The sequence below is a fragment of the Pseudophryne corroboree genome (assembly GCF_028390025.1).
Source record: "Pseudophryne corroboree isolate aPseCor3 chromosome 11 unlocalized genomic scaffold, aPseCor3.hap2 SUPER_11_unloc_2, whole genome shotgun sequence".
NCBI lineage: Eukaryota > Metazoa > Chordata > Amphibia > Anura > Myobatrachidae > Pseudophryne > Pseudophryne corroboree.
Genome location: NW_026967478.1, coordinates 186,537 through 205,092, shown reverse-complemented (window position 1 = coordinate 205,092; position 18,556 = coordinate 186,537). Strand labels below are relative to the sequence as shown.

At 34.6% G+C, this 18,556-nt stretch overlaps 1 non-coding gene across 1 annotated transcript; it reads right to left on the bottom strand.

The window, feature by feature from the left end:
• Positions 1 to 10,112: 10,112 nt before the first annotated feature.
• On the bottom strand, positions 10,113 to 10,186 carry TRNAN-AUU (transfer RNA asparagine (anticodon AUU)). Its single transcript has one exon. It is a non-coding gene; the product is annotated as a tRNA-Asn (tRNA).
• Positions 10,187 to 18,556: the final 8,370 nt, after the last annotated feature.

The following is an 18,556-nucleotide window of genomic DNA, read 5'->3' as shown; positions in this document are numbered from 1 at the left end:
TTTGTTAATTAAAGTAATCCAAAACTGGGATTGATATTTTTGCTCTTTTATTTTTACTTAAAGTACAATAACTTTTACCATTTTAATTTGTTTTAATAGTATATTGACAGTATTGTTTTCTTTCAAAAATCCACTTCATTTTCTTTACCCTATTATTAAAATGGTAATTGACAAAAACAAACTACATTGTCACCAGAAGAGCAATACAAAATGTACAAGTGATATATTAAAATCATCTTTCCAGCTTGAATTTCAATGATGCATTGGGGCAACGATTTTGTGAGAAACATCTTCACCCTTAAATAAAGATTTTCTTAATTCCTTACCTGTGTGCTAATTAGATATCACCTTGTTTTCACATTAAACAGACTTCCACATGAGAAAGCAGCAAGGATGCAGTGGCGTTAATGTTTCCTGGTGTCAACCTGTATTATTTCAGTAGACATTGAAATGAGGATGCATCTTGCTGCCTTTCCAATGAAGCAAGTTTAATTTAGTAATAGGTGAAAAACCATCCCTACAAAGGTGTTAATCAGAGACTTTGCTTTGTGGACACTTTTCAGAGAACAAATTTGTTAGCATAAAAATAAAGCGAGAAAATGAAGAGCTGTTTAATCACTCAATTGGATTTTTCTGCCAGCATATTTCTTTTTCTCTGCAACCCACTGCTAAATTGTGCTTCCTAGCTGTTTTTATAAAATCACTGAATCAAATCTAACTCTGATTACATCAGAGAAGTCCAGGTACCCTACACCATAACAGGGGGTTTGAAATTTTGACTTGTCTACTTAAAGATCACCAAAATCTGATAACAAGGTCAATTACGTACCTGGGTGGGTTTGAACCACCAACCTTTTGGTTAATAGCCGTACACACTAACTAATTGCGCCACAGAGACACATTGCAAAAGTATATACTGACAAGGGCTAATAAGCATTCATCTAAAACGTTTCCTAGAAAAACTTTAAAAAGTCAATAATCTGGAGAGTTTTTGTAAGATGTTTCTTCCATCAACCAACGAAGAAACACATTGGTACTTTCCCATGATGAGTGAGTGCTTCAGGATCTCTTGCACTTACATGTGCAGCAGAGTACAGCAATGGAAGCATGCTGGGCCCATAACCCAGAGGTAGGCAGATTGAAACTATCCTTTGCTATATGCTTTTTTTTTGTTAATTAAAGTAATCCAAAACTGGGATTGATATTTTGGCTCTTTTATTTTTACTTAAAGTACAATAACTTTTACCATTTTAATTTGTTTTAATAGTATATTGACAGTATTGTTTTCTTTCAAAAATCCACTTAATTTTCTTTACCCTATTATTAAAATGGTAATTGACAAAAACAAACTACATTGTCACCAGAAGAGCAATACAAAATGTACAAGTGATATATTAAAATCATCTTTCCAGCTTGAATTTCAATGATGCATTGGGGCAACGATTTTGTGAGAAACATCTTCACCCTTAAATAAAGATTTTCTTAATTCCTTACCTGTGTGCTAATTAGATATCACCTTGTTTTCGCATTAAACAGACTTCCACATGAGAAAGCAGCAAGGATGCAGTGGCGTTAATGTTTCCTGGTGTCAACTTGTATTATTTCAGTAGACATTGAAATGAGGATGCATCTTGCTGCCTTTCCAATGAAGCAAGTTTAATTTAGTAATAGGTGAAAAACCATCCCTACAAAGGTGTTAATCAGAGACTTGGCTTTGTGGACACTTTTCAGAGAACAAATTTGTTAGCATAAAAATAAAGCCAGAAAATGAAGAGCTGTTTAATCACTCAATTGGATTTTTTTTGCCAGCATATTTTTTTTCTCTGCAACCCACTGCTAAATTGTGCTTCCTAGCTGTTTTTTATAAAATTACTGAATCAAATCTAACTCTGATTACATCAGAGAAGGCCATGTACCCTACACCATAAGAGGGGGTTTGAAATTTTGACTTGTCTACTTAAATATCACCAAAATCTGACCACAAGTTTAATTACGTCCCTGGGTGGGATTGAACCACCAACCTTTTGGTTAATAGCCGAACACACTAACCGATTGCGCCACAGAGACACTTTGCAAAAAGTGCATACTGACAAAGGCTAATAAGCATACATCTAGAACGTTTCCTAGAAAAACATTAAAAAATCAATAATCTGGAGAGTTTTTGTAAGATGTTTCTTCCATCAACCAACGAATAAACACATTGGTACTTTCCCATGATGAGTGAGTGCTTCAGGATCTCTTGCACTTACATGTGCAGCAGAGTACTGCAATGGAAGCATGCTGGACCCATAACCCAGAGGTAGGCAGATTGAAACTATCCTTTGCTATATGCATTTTTTTTGTTAATTTAAGTAATCAAAACTGGGATTGATATTTTTGCTCTTTTATTTTTACTTAAAGTACAATAACTTTTACCATTTTAATTTGTTTTAATAGTATATTGACAGTATAGTTTTCTTTCAAAAATCCACTTAATTTTCTTTACCCTGTTATTAAAATGGTAATTGACAAAAAAAACTACATTGTCACCAGAAGAGCAATACAAAATGTACAAGTGATATATTAAAATCATCTTTCCAGCTTGAATTTCAATGATGCATTGGGGCAACAATTTTGTGAGAAACATCTTCACCCTTAAATAAAGATTTTCGTAATTCCTTACCTGTGTGCTAATTAGATATCACCTTGTTTTCACATTAAACAGACTTCCACATGAGAAAGCAGCAAGGATGCAGTGGCGTTAATGTTTCCTGGTGTCAACCTGTATTATTTCAGTAGACATTGAAATGAGGATGCATCTTGCTGCCTTTCCAATGAAGCAAGTTTAATTTAGTAATAGGTGAAAAACCATCCCTACAAAGGTGTTAATCAGAGACTTGGCTTTGTGGACACTTTTCAGAGAACAAATTTGTTAGCATAAAAAATAAAGCAAGAAAATTAAGAGCTGTTTAATCACTCAATTGGATTTTTCTGCCAGCATATTTCTTTTTCTCTGCAACCCACTGCTAAATTGTGCTTCCTAGCTGTTTTTATAAAATCACTGAATCAAATCTAACTCTGATTACATCAGAGAAGGCCAGGTACCCTACACCATAACAGGGGGTTTGAAATTTTGACTTGTCTACTTAAAGATCACCAAAATCTGAAAACAATGTCAATTACGTACCTGGGTGGGATTGAACCACCAACCTTTTGGTTAATAGCCGTACACACTAACTGATTGCGCCACAGAGACACATTGCAAAAGTATATACTGACAAGGGCTAATAAGCATTCATCTAAAACGTTTCCTAGAAAAACTTTAAAAAGTCAATAATCTGGAGAGTTTTTGTAAGATGTTTCTTCCATCAACCAACAAAGAAACACATTGGTACTTTCCCATGATGAGTGAGTGCTTCAGGATCTCTTGCACTTACATGTGCAGCAGAGTACTGCAATGGAAGCATGCTGGGCCCATAACCCAGAGGTAGGCAGATTGAAACTATCCTCTGCTATATGCATTTTTTTTTGTTAATTAAAGTAATCCAAAACTGGGATTGATATTTTGGCTCTTTTATTTTTACTTAAAGTACAATAACTTTTACCATTTTAATTTGTTTTAATAGTATATTGACAGTATTGTTTTCTTTCAAAAATCCACTTAATTTTCTTTACCCTATTATTAAAATGGTAATTGACAAAAACAAACTACATTGTCACCAGAAGAGCAATACAAAATGTACAAGTGATATATTAAAATCATCTTTCCAGCTTGAATTTCAATGATGCATTGGGGCAACGATTTTGTGAGAAACATCTTCACCCTTAAATAAAGATTTTCTTAATTCCTTACCTGTGTGCTAATTAGATATCACCTTGTTTTCGCATTAAACAGACTTCCACATGAGAAAGCAGCAAGGATGCAGTGGCGTTAATGTTTCCTGGTGTCAACTTGTATTATTTCAGTAGACATTGAAATGAGGATGCATCTTGCTGCCTTTCCAATGAAGCAAGTTTAATTTAGTAATAGGTGAAAAACCATCCCTACAAAGGTGTTAATCAGAGACTTGGCTTTGTGGACACTTTTCAGAGAACAAATTTGTTAGCATAAAAATAAAGCCAGAAAATGAAGAGCTGTTTAATCACTCAATTGGATTTTTTTTGCCAGCATATTTTTTTTCTCTGCAACCCACTGCTAAATTGTGCTTCCTAGCTGTTTTTTTATAAAATCACTGAATCAAATCTAACTCTGATTACATCAGAGAAGGCCAGGTACCCTACACAATAAGAGGGGGTTTGAAATTTTGACTTGTCTACTTAAATATCACCAAAATCTGATCACAAGGTCAAATACGTTCCTGGGTGGGATTGAACCACCAACCTTTTGGTTAATAGCCTTACACACTAACCAATTGCACCACAGAGACACTTTGCAAAAAGTACATACTGACAAAGGCTAATAAGCATTCATCAAGAACGTTTCCTAGAAAAACTTTAAAAAGTCAATAATCTGGAGAGTTTTTGTAAGATGTTTCTTCCATCAACCAATGAAGAAACACATTGGTACTTTCCCATGATGAGTGAGTGCTTCAGGATCTCTTGCACTTACATGTGCAGCAGAGTACAGCAATGGAAGCATGCTGGGCCCATAACCCAGAGGTAGGCAGATTGAAACTATCCTTTGCTATATGCATTTTTTTTTTTGTTAATTAATGTAATCCAAAACTGGGATTGATATTTTGGCTCTTTTATTTTTACTTAAAGTACAATAACTTTTACCATTTTAATTTGTTTTAATAGTATATTGACAGTATTGTTTTCTTTCAAAAATCCACTTAATTTTCTTTACCCTATTATTAAAATGGTAATTGACAAAAACAAACTACATTGTCACCAGAAGAGCAATACAAAATGTACAAGTGATATATTAAAATCATCTTTCCAGCTTGAATTTCAATGATGCATTGGGGCAACGATTTTGTGAGAAACATCTTCACCCTTAAATAAAGATTTTCTTAATTCCTTACCTGTGTGCTAATTAGATATCACCTTGTTTTCGCATTAAACAGACTTCCACATGAGAAAGCAGCAAGGATGCAGTGGCGTTAATGTTTCCTGGTGTCAACTTGTATTATTTCAGTAGACATTGAAATGAGGATGCATCTTGCTGCCTTTCCAATGAAGCAAGTTTAATTTAGTAATAGGTGAAAAACCATCCCTACAAAGGTGTTAATCAGAGACTTGGCTTTGTGGACACTTTTCAGAGAACAAATTTGTTAGCATAAAAATAAAGCCAGAAAATGAAGAGCTGTTTAATCACTCAATTGGATTTTTTTTGCCAGCATATTTTTTTTCTCTGCAACCCACTGCTAAATTGTGCTTCCTAGCTGTTTTTTATATAATCACTGAATCAAATCTAACTCTGATTACATCAGAGAAGGCCATGTACCCTACACCATAAGAGGGGGTTTGAAATTTTGACTTGTCTACTTAAATATCACCAAAATCTGACCACAAGTTTAATTACGTCCCTGGGTGGGATTGAACCACCAACCTTTTGGTTAATAGCCGAACTCACTAACCGATTGCGCCACAGAGACACTTTGCAAAAAGTGCATACTGACAAAGGCTAATAAGCATACATCTAGAACGTTTCCTAGAAAAACATTAAAAAATCAATAATCTGGAGAGTTTTTGTAAGATGTTTCTTCCATCAACCAACGAATAAACACATTGGTACTTTCCCATGATGAGTGAGTGCTTCAGGATCTCTTGCACTTACATGTGCAGCAGAGTACTGCAATGGAAGCATGCTGGACCCATAACCCAGAGGTAGGCAGATTGAAACTATCCTTTGCTATATGCATTTTTTTTGTTAATTTAAGTAATCAAAACTGGGATTGATATTTTTGCTCTTTTATTTTTACTTAAAGTACAATAACTTTTACCATTTTAATTTGTTTTAATAGTATATTGACAGTATAGTTTTCTTTCAAAAATCCACTTAATTTTCTTTACCCTGTTATTAAAATGGTAATTGACAAAAAAAACTACATTGTCACCAGAAGAGCAATACAAAATGTACAAGTGATATATTAAAATCATCTTTCCAGCTTGAATTTCAATGATGCATTGGGGCAACAATTTTGTGAGAAACATCTTCACCCTTAAATAAAGATTTTCGTAATTCCTTACCTGTGTGCTAATTAGATATCACCTTGTTTTCACATTAAACAGACTTCCACATGAGAAAGCAGCAAGGATGCAGTGGCGTTAATGTTTCCTGGTGTCAACCTGTATTATTTCAGTAGACATTGAAATGAGGATGCATCTTGCTGCCTTTCCAATGAAGCAAGTTTAATTTAGTAATAGGTGAAAAACCATCCCTACAAAGGTGTTAATCAGAGACTTGGCTTTGTGGACACTTTTCAGAGAACAAATTTGTTAGCATAAAAAATAAAGCAAGAAAATTAAGAGCTGTTTAATCACTCAATTGGATTTTTCTGCCAGCATATTTCTTTTTCTCTGCAACCCACTGCTAAATTGTGCTTCCTAGCTGTTTTTATAAAATCACTGAATCAAATCTAACTCTGATTACATCAGAGAAGGCCAGGTACCCTACACCATAACAGGGGGTTTGAAATTTTGACTTGTCTACTTAAAGATCACCAAAATCTGATAACAATGTCAATTACGTACCTGGGTGGGATTGAACCACCAACCTTTTGGTTAATAGCCGTACACACTAACTGATTGCGCCACAGAGACACATTGCAAAAGTATATACTGACAAGGGCTAATAAGCATTCATCTAAAACGTTTCCTAGAAAAACTTTAAAAAGTCAATAATCTGGAGAGTTTTTGTAAGATGTTTCTTCCATCAACCAACAAAGAAACACATTGGTACTTTCCCATGATGAGTGAGTGCTTCAGGATCTCTTGCACTTACATGTGCAGCAGAGTACTGCAATGGAAGCATGCTGGGCCCATAACCCAGAGGTAGGCAGATTGAAACTATCCTCTGCTATATGCATTTTTTTTTGTTAATTAAAGTAATCCAAAACTGGGATTGATATTTTGGCTCTTTTATTTTTACTTAAAGTACAATAACTTTTACCATTTTAATTTGTTTTAATAGTATATTGACAGTATTGTTTTCTTTCAAAAATCCACTTAATTTTCTTTACCCTATTATTAAAATGGTAATTGACAAAAACAAACTACATTGTCACCAGAAGAGCAATACAAAATGTACAAGTGATATATTAAAATCATCTTTCCAGCTTGAATTTCAATGATGCATTGGGGCAACGATTTTGTGAGAAACATCTTCACCCTTAAATAAAGATTTTCTTAATTCCTTACCTGTGTGCTAATTAGATATCACCTTGTTTTCGCATTAAACAGACTTCCACATGAGAAAGCAGCAAGGATGCAGTGGCGTTAATGTTTCCTGGTGTCAACTTGTATTATTTCAGTAGACATTGAAATGAGGATGCATCTTGCTGCCTTTCCAATGAAGCAAGTTTAATTTAGTAATAGGTGAAAAACCATCCCTACAAAGGTGTTAATCAGAGACTTGGCTTTGTGGACACTTTTCAGAGAACAAATTTGTTAGCATAAAAATAAAGCCAGAAAATGAAGAGCTGTTTAATCACTCAATTGGATTTTTTTTGCCAGCATATTTTTTTTCTCTGCAACCCACTGCTAAATTGTGCTTCCTAGCTGTTTTTTTATAAAATCACTGAATCAAATCTAACTCTGATTACATCAGAGAAGGCCAGGTACCCTACACAATAAGAGGGGGTTTGAAATTTTGACTTGTCTACTTAAATATCACCAAAATCTGATCACAAGGTCAAATACGTTCCTGGGTGGGATTGAACCACCAACCTTTTGGTTAATAGCCTTACACACTAACCAATTGCACCACAGAGACACTTTGCAAAAAGTACATACTGACAAAGGCTAATAAGCATTCATCAAGAACGTTTCCTAGAAAAACTTTAAAAAGTCAATAATCTGGAGAGTTTTTGTAAGATGTTTCTTCCATCAACCAATGAAGAAACACATTGGTACTTTCCCATGATGAGTGAGTGCTTCAGGATCTCTTGCACTTACATGTGCAGCAGAGTACAGCAATGGAAGCATGCTGGGCCCATAACCCAGAGGTAGGCAGATTGAAACTATCCTTTGCTATATGCATTTTTTTTTTTGTTAATTAATGTAATCCAAAACTGGGATTGATATTTTGGCTCTTTTATTTTTACTTAAAGTACAATAACTTTTACCATTTTAATTTGTTTTAATAGTATATTGACAGTATTGTTTTCTTTCAAAAATCCACTTAATTTTCTTTACCCTATTATTAAAATGGTAATTGACAAAAACAAACTACATTGTCACCAGAAGAGCAATACAAAATGTACAAGTGATATATTAAAATCATCTTTCCAGCTTGAATTTCAATGATGCATTGGGGCAACGATTTTGTGAGAAACATCTTCACCCTTAAATAAAGATTTTCTTAATTCCTTACCTGTGTGCTAATTAGATATCACCTTGTTTTCGCATTAAACAGACTTCCACATGAGAAAGCAGCAAGGATGCAGTGGCGTTAATGTTTCCTGGTGTCAACTTGTATTATTTCAGTAGACATTGAAATGAGGATGCATCTTGCTGCCTTTCCAATGAAGCAAGTTTAATTTAGTAATAGGTGAAAAACCATCCCTACAAAGGTGTTAATCAGAGACTTGGCTTTGTGGACACTTTTCAGAGAACAAATTTGTTAGCATAAAAATAAAGCCAGAAAATGAAGAGCTGTTTAATCACTCAATTGGATTTTTTTTGCCAGCATATTTTTTTTCTCTGCAACCCACTGCTAAATTGTGCTTCCTAGCTGTTTTTTATATAATCACTGAATCAAATCTAACTCTGATTACATCAGAGAAGGCCATGTACCCTACACCATAAGAGGGGGTTTGAAATTTTGACTTGTCTACTTAAATATCACCAAAATCTGACCACAAGTTTAATTACGTCCCTGGGTGGGATTGAACCACCAACCTTTTGGTTAATAGCCGAACTCACAAACCGATTGCGCCACAGAGACACTTTGCAAAAAGTGCATACTGACAAAGGCTAATAAGCATACATCTAGAACGTTTCCTAGAAAAACATTAAAAAATCAATAATCTGGAGAGTTTTTGTAAGATGTTTCTTCCATCAACCAACGAATAAACACATTGGTACTTTCCCATGATGAGTGAGTGCTTCAGGATCTCTTGCACTTACATGTGCAGCAGAGTACTGCAATGGAAGCATGCTGGACCCATAACCCAGAGGTAGGCAGATTGAAACTATCCTTTGCTATATGCATTTTTTTTGTTAATTTAAGTAATCAAAACTGGGATTGATATTTTTGCTCTTTTATTTTTACTTAAAGTACAATAACTTTTACCATTTTAATTTGTTTTAATAGTATATTGACAGTATAGTTTTCTTTCAAAAATCCACTTAATTTTCTTTACCCTGTTATTAAAATGGTAATTGACAAAAAAAACTACATTGTCACCAGAAGAGCAATACAAAATGTACAAGTGATATATTAAAATCATCTTTCCAGCTTGAATTTCAATGATGCATTGGGGCAACAATTTTGTGAGAAACATCTTCACCCTTAAATAAAGATTTTCTTAATTCCTTACCGTGGCGTTAATGTTTCCTGGTGTCAACTTGTATTATTTCAGTAGACATTGAAATGAGGATGCATCTTGCTGCCTTTCCAATGAAGCAAGTTTAATTTAGTAATAGGTGAAAAACCATCCTTACAAAGGTGTTAATCAGAGACTTGGCTTTGTGGACACTTTTCAGAGAACAAATTTGTTAGCATAAAAATAAAGCCAGAAAATGAAGAGCTGTTTAATCACTCAATTGGATTTTTCTGCCAGCATTTTTTTTTCTCTGCAACCCACTGCTAAATTGTGCTTCCTAGCTGTTTTTTATAAAATCACTGAATCAAATCTAACTCTGATTACATCAGAGAAGGCCAGGTACCCTACACAATAAGAGGGGGTTTGAAATTTTGACTTGTCTACTTAAATATCACCAAAATCTGATCACAAGGTCAATTACGTCCCTGGGTGGGATTGAACCACCAACCTTTTGGTTAATAGCCAAACACACTAACCGATTGCGCCACAGAGACACTTTGCAAAAAGTACATACTGACAAAGGCTAATAAGCATACATCTAGAACATTTCCTAGAAAAACATTAAAAAATCAATAATCTGGAGAGTTTTTGTAAGATGTTTCTTCCATCAACCAACGAATAAACACATTGGTACTTTCCCATGATGAGTGAGTGCTTCAGGATCTCTTGCACTTACATGTGCAGCAGAGTACAGCAATGGAAGCATGCTGGGCCCATAACCCAGAGGTAGGCAGATTGAAACTATCCTCTGCTATATGCATTTTTTTGTTTGTTAATTAAAGTAATCCAAAACTGGGATTGATATTTTGGCTCTTTTATTTTTACTTAAAGTACAATAACTTTTACCATTTTTATTTGTTTTAATAGTATATTGACAGTATTGTTTTCTTTCAAAAATCCACTTAATTTTCTTTACCCTATTATTAAAATGGTAATTGACAAAAACAAACTACATTGTCACCAGAAGAGCAATACAAAATGTACAAGTGATATATTAAAATCATCTTTCCAGCTTGAATTTCAATGATGCATTGGGGCAACGATTTTGTGAGAAACATCTTCACCCTTAAATAAAGATTTTCTTAATTCCTTACCTGTGTGCTAATTAGATATCACCTTGTTTTCACATTAAACAGACTTCCACATGAGAAAGCAGCAAGGATGCAGTGGCGTTAATGTTTCCTGGTGTCAACCTGTATTATTTCAGTAGACATTGAAATGAGGATGCATCTTGCTGCCTTTCCAATGAAGCAAGTTTAATTTAGTAATAGGTGAAAAACCATCCTTACAAAGGTGTTAATCAGAGACTTGGCTTTGTGGACACCTTTCAGAGAACAAATTTGTTAGCATAAAAATAAAGCCAGAAAATAAAGAGCTGTTTAATCACTCAATTGGATTTTTCTGCCAGCATATTTTTTTTCTCTGCAACCCACTGCTAAATTGTGCTTCCTAGCTGTTTTTATAAAATCACTGAATCAAATCTAACTCTGATTACATCAGAGAAGGCCAGGTACCCTACACCATAACAGGGGGTTTGAAATTTTGACTTGTCTACTTAAAGATCACCAAAATCTGATAACAAGGTCAATTAGGTCCCTGGGTGGGATTGAACCACCAACCTTTTGGTTAATAGCCGTACATACTAACTGATTGCGCCACAGAGACACTTTGCAAAAGTACATACTGACAAAGGCTAATAAGCATTCATCTAAAACGTTTCCTAGAAAAAATTAATAAAGTCAATAATCTGGAGAGTTTTTGTAAGATGTTTCTTCTATCAACCAACGAAGAAACACATTGGTACTTTCCCATGATGAGTGAGTGCTTCAGGATCTCTTGCACTTACATGTGCAGCAGAGTACAGCAATGGAAGCATGCTGGGCCCATAACCCAGAGGTAGGCAGATTGAAACTATCCTCTGCTATATGCATTTTTTTTTTGTTAATTAAAGTAATCCAAAACTGGGATTGATATTTTGGCTCTTTTATTTTTACTTAAAGTACAATAACTTTTACCATTTTAATTTGTTTTAATAGTATATTGACAGTATTGTTTTCTTTCAAAAATCCACTTCATTTTCTTTACCCTATTATTAAAATGGTAATTGACAAAAACAAACTACATTGTCACCAGAAGAGCAATACAAAATGTACAAGTGATATATTAAAATCATCTTTCCAGCTTGAATTTCAATGATGCATTGGGGCAACGATTTTGTGAGAAACATCTTCACCCTTAAATAAAGATTTTCTTAATTCCTTACCTGTGTGCTAATTAGATATCACCTTGTTTTCACATTAAACAGACTTCCACATGTGAAAGCAGCAAGGATGCAGTGGCGTTAATGTTTCCTGGTGTCAACCTGTAATATTTCAGTAGACATTGAAATGAGGATGCATCTTGCTGCCTTTCCAATGAAGCAAGTTTAATTTAGTAATAGGTGAAAAACCATCCCTACAAAGGTGTTAATCAGAGACTTTGCTTTGTGGACACTTTTCAGAGAACAATTTTGTTAGCATAAAAATAAAGCCAGAAAATGAAGAGCTGTTTAATCACTCAATTGGATTTTTCTGCCAGCATATTTCTTTTTCTCTGCAACCCACTGCTAAATTGTGCTTCCTAGCTGTTTTTATAAAATCACTGAATCAAATCTAACTCTGATTACATCAGAGAAGGCCAGGTACCCTACACCATAACAGGGGGTTTGAAATTTTGACTTGTCTACTTAAAGATCACCAAAATCTGATAACAAGGTCAATTACGTACCTGGGTGGGATTGAACCACCAACCTTTTGGTTAATAGCCGTACACACTAACTAATTGCGCCACAGAGACACATTGCAAAAGTATATACCGACAAGGGCTAATAAGCATTCATCTAAAACGTTTCCTAGAAAAACTTTAAAAAGTCAATAATCTGGAGAGTTTTTGTAAGATGTTTCTTCCATCAACCAACGAAGAAACACATTGGTACTTTCCCATGATGAGTGAGTGCTTCAGGATCTCTTGCACTTACATGTGCAGCAGAGTACTGCAATGGAAGCATGCTGGGCCCATAACCCAGAGGTAGGCAGATTGAAACTATCCTCTGCTATATGCATTTTTTTTTTGTTAATTAAAGTAATCCAAAACTGGGATTGATATTTTGGCTCTTTTATTTTTACTTAAAGTACAATAACTTTTACCATTTTAATTTGTTTTAATAGTATATTGACAGTATTGTTTTCTTTCAAAAATCCACTTCATTTTCTTTACCCTATTATTAAAATGGTAATTGACAAAAACAAACTACATTGTCACCAGAAGAGCAATACAAAATGTACAAGTGATATATTAAAATCATCTTTCCAGCTTGAATTTCAATGATGCATTGGGGCAACGATTTTGTGAGAAACATCTTCACCCTAAAATAAAGATTTTCTTAATTCCTTACCTGTGTGCTAATTAGATATCACCTTGTTTTCGCATTAAACAGACTTCCACATGAGAAAGCAGCAAGGATGCAGTGGCGTTAATGTTTCCTGGTGTCAACTTGTATTATTTCAGTAGACATTGAAATGAGGATGCATCTTGCTGCCTTTCCAATGAAGCAAGTTTAATTTAGTAATAGGTGAAAAACCTTCCCTACAAAGGTGTTAATCAGAGACTTGGCTTTGTGGACACTTTTCAGAGAACAAATTTGTTAGCATAAAAATAAAGCCAGAAAATGAAGAGCTGTTTAATCACTCAATTGGATTTTTTTTGCCAGCATATTTTTTTTCTCTGCAACCCACTGCTAAATTGTGCTTCCTAGCTGTTTTTTTATAAAATCACTGAATCAAATCTAACTCTGATTACATCAGAGAAGGCCAGGTACCCTACACAATAAGAGGGGGTTTGAAATTTTGACTTGTCTACTTAAATATCACCAAAATCTGATCACAAGGTCAATTACGTTCCTGGGTGGGATTAAACCACCAACCTTTTGGTTAATAGCCTTACACACTAACCAATTGCACCACAGAGACACTTTGCAAAAAGTACATACTGACAAAGGCTAATAAGCATTCATCAAGAACGTTTCCTAGAAAAACTTTAAAAAGTCAATAATCTGGAGAGTTTTTGTAAGATGTTTCTTCCATCAACCAATGAAGAAACACATTGGTACTTTCCCATGATGAGTGAGTGCTTCAGGATCTCTTGCACTTACATGTGCAGCAGAGTACTGCAATGGAAGCATGCTGGGCCCATAACCCAGAGATAGGCAGATTGAAACTATCCTTTGCTATATGCATTTTTTTTGTTAATTAAAGTAATCCAAAACTGGGATTAATATTTTTGCTCTTTTATTTTTACTTAAAGTACAATAACTTTTACCATTTTAATTTGTTTTAATAGTATATTGACAGTATTGTTTTCTTTCAAAAATCCACTTAATTTTCTTTACCCTATTATTAAAATGGTAATTGACAAAAACAAACTACATTGTCACCAGAAGAGCAATACAAAATGTACAAGTGATATATTAAAATCATCTTTCCAGCTTGAATTTCAATGATGCATTGGGGCAACGATTTTGTGAGAAACATCTTCACCCTTAAATAAAGATTTTCGTAATTCCTTACCTGTGTGCTAATTAGATATCACCTTGTTTTCACATTAAACAGACTTCCACATGAGAAAGCAGCAAGGATGCAGTGGCGTTAATGTTTCCTGGTGTCAACCTGTATTATTTCAGTAGACATTGAAATGAGGATGCATCTTGCTGCCTTTCCAATGAAGCAAGTTTAATTTAGTAATAGGTGAAAAACCATCCCTACAAAGGTGTTAATCAGAGACTTGGCTTTGTGGACACTTTTCAGAGAACAAATTTGTTAGCATAAAAATAAACCAGAAAATGAAGAGCTGTTTAATCACTCAATTGGATTTTTTTGCCAGCATATTTTTTTTCTCTGCAACCCACTGCTAAATTGTGCTTCCTAGCTGTTTTTTTATAAAATCACTGAATCAAATCTAACTCAGATAACATCAGAGAAGGCCAGGTACCCTACACAATAAGAGGGGGTTTGAAATTTTGACTTGTCTACTTAAATATCACCAAAATCTGATCACAAGGTCAATTACGTCCCTGGGTGGGATTGAACCACCAACCTTTTGGTTAATAGCCTTACACACTAACCAATTGCACCACAGAGACACTTTGCGAAAGTACATACTGACAAAGGCTAATAAGCATTCATCTAGAACGTTTCCTAGAAAAACTTTAAAAAGTCAATAATCTGGAGAGTTTTTGTAAGATGTTTCTTCCATCAACCAATGAAGAAACACATTGGTACTTTCCCATGATGAGTGAGTGCTTCAGGATCTCTTGCACTTACATGTGCAGCAGAGTACTGCAATGGAAGCATGCTGGGCCCATAACCCAGAGGTAGGCAGATTGAAACTATCCTTTGCTATATGCATTTTTTTTTGTTAATTAAAGTAATCCAAAACTGGGATTGATATTTTTGCTCTTTTATTTTTACTTAAAAGTACAATAACTTTTACCATTTTAATTTGTTTTGATAGTATATTGACAGTATTGTTTTCTTTCAAAAATCCACTTAATTTTCTTTACCCTATTATTAAAATGGTAATTGACAAAAACAAACTACATTGTCACCAGAAGTGCAATACAAAATGTACAAGTGATATATTAAAATCATCTTTCCAGCTTGAATTTCAATGATGCATTGGGGCAACGATTTTGTGAGAAACATCTTCACCCTTAAATAAAGATTTTCTTAATTCCTTACCTGTGTGCTAATTAGATATCACCTTGTTTTCACATTAAACAGACTTCCACATGAGAAAGCAGCAAGGATGCAGTGGCGTTAATGTTTCCTGGTGTCAACCTGTATTATTTCAGTAGACATTGAAATGAGGATGCATCTTGCTGCCTTTCCAATGAAGCAAGTTTAATTTAGTAATAGGTGAAAAACCATCCCTACAAAGGTGTTAATCAGAGACTTGGCTTTGTGGACACTTTTCAGAGAACAAATTTGTTAGCATAAAAATAAAGCCAGAAAATGAAGAGCTGTTTAATCACTCAATTGGATTTTTTTGCCAGCATATTTCTTTTTCTCTGCAACCCACTGCTAAATTGTGCTTCCTAGCTGTTTTTATAAAATCACTGAATCAAATCTAACTCTGATTACATCAGAGAAGGCCAGGTACCCTACACCATAACAGGGGGTTTGAAATTTTGACTTGTCTACTTAAAGATCACCAAAATCTGATCACAAGGTCAATTACGTCCCTGGGTGTGATTGAATTACCAACCTTTTGGTTAGTAGCCGTACACACTAACTGATTGCGCCACAGAGACACTTTGCAGAAGTAAATACTGACAAAGGCTAATAAGCATTCATCTAAAACGTTTCCTAGAAAAACTTTAAAAAGTCAATAATCTGGAGAGTTTTTGTAAGATGTTTCTTCCATCAACCAACGAAGAAACACATTGGTACTTTCCCATGATGAGTGAGTGCTTCAGGATCTCTTGCACTTACATGTGCAGCAGAGTACAGCAATGGAAGCATGCTGGGCCCATAACCCAGAGGTAGGCAGATTGAAACTATCCTCTGCTATATGCATTTTTTTTTGTTAATTAAAGTAATCCAAAACTGGGATTGATATTTTGCCTCTTTTATTTTTACTTAAAGTACAATAACTTTTACCAATTAATTTGTTTTAATAGTATATTGACAGTATTGTTTTCTTTCAAAAATCCACTTAATTTCTTTACCCTATTATTAAAATGGTAATTGACAAAAACAAACTACATTGTCACCAGAAGAGCAATACAAAATGTACAAGTGATACATTAAAATCATCTTTCCAGCTTGAATTTCAATGATGCATTGGGGCAACGATTTTGTGAGAAACATCTTCACCCTTAAATAAAGATTTTCTTAATTCCTTGCTTGTGTGCTAATTAGATATCACCTTGTTTTCACATTAAACAGACTTCCACATGAGAAAGCAGCAAGGATGCAGTGGCGTTAATGTTTCCTGGTGTCAACTTGTATTATTTCAGTAGACATTGAAATGAGGATGCATCTTGCTGCCTTTCCAATGAAGCAAGTTTAATTTAGTAATATGTGAAAAACCATCCCTACAAAGGTGTTAAACAGAGACTTGGCTTTGTGGACACTTTTCAGAGAACAAATTTGTTAGCATAAAAATAAAGCCAGAAATGAAGAGCTGTTTAATCACTCAATTGGATTTTTTTGCCAGCATATTTCTTTTTCTCTGCAACCCACTGCTAAATTGTGCTTCCTATCTGTTTTTATAAAATCACTGAATCAAATCTAACTCTGATTACATCAGAGAAGGCCAGGTACCCACACCATAACAGGGGGTTTGAAATTTTGACTTGTCTACTTAAATATCACCAAAATCTGATCACAAGGTCAATTACATCCCTGGGTGGGATTGAACCACCTACCTTTTGGTTAATAGCTGAACACACTAACCGATTGCGCCACAGAGACACTTTGCAAAAAGGTCATACTGACAAAGGCTAATAAGCATTCATCTAGAACGTTTCCTAGAAAAACTTTAAAAAGTCAATAATCTGGAGAGTTTTTGTAAGATGTTTCTTCCATCAACCAACGAAGAAACACATTGGTACTTTCCCATGATGAGTGAGTGCTTCAGGATCTCTTGCACTTACATGTGCAGCAGAGTACAGCAATGGAAGCATGCTGGGCCGATAACCCAGAGGTAGGCAGATTGAAACTATCCTCTGCTATATGCATTTTTTTGTAATTAAAGTAATCCAAAATTGGGATTGATATTTTAGCTCTTTTATTTTTACTTAAAGTACAATAACTTTTACCATTTTAATTTGTTTAATAGTATATTGACAGTATTGTTTTCTTTCAAAAATCCACTTAATTTTCTTTACCCTATTATTAAAATGGTAATTGACAAAAACAAACTACATTGTCACCAGAAGAGCAATACAAAATGTACAAGTGATATATTAAAATCATCTTTCCAGCTTGAATTTCAATGATGCATTGGGGCAACGATTTTGTGAGAAACATCTTCACCCTTAAATAATGATTTTCTTAATTCCTTACCTGTGTGCTAATTAGATATCACCTTGTTTTCACATTAAACAGACTTCCACATGAGAAAGCAGCAAGGATGCAGTGGCGTTAATGTTTCCTGGTGTCAACCTGTATTATTTCAGTAGATATTGAAATGACGATGCATCTTGCTGCCTTTCCAATGAAGCAAGTTTAATTTAGTAATAGGTGAAAAACCATCCCTACAAAGGTGTTAAACAGAGACTTGGCTTTGTGGACACTTTTCAGAGAACAAATTTGTTAGCATAAAAATAAAGCCAGAAAATGAAGAGCTGTTTAATCACTCAATTGGATTTTTTTGCCAGCATATTTCTTTTTCTCTGCAACCCACTGCTAAATTGTGCTTCCTATCTGTTTTTATAAAATCACTGAATCAAATCTAACTCTGATTACATCAGAGAGGGCCAGGTACCCACACCATAACAGGGGGTTTGAAATTTTGACTTGTCTACTTAAATATCACCAAAATCTGATCACAAGGTCAATTACATCCCTGGGTGGGATTGAACCACCTACCTTTTGGTTAATAGCTGAACACACTAACCGATTGCGCCACAGAGACACTTTGCAAAAAGTTCATACTGACAAAGGCTAATAAGCATTCATCTAGAACGTTTCCTAGAAAAACTTTAAAAAGTCAATAATCTGGAGAGTTTTTGTAAGATGTTTCTTCCATCAACCAACGAAGAAACACATTGGTACTTTCCCATGATGAGTGAGTGCTTCAGGATCTCTTGCACTTACATGTGC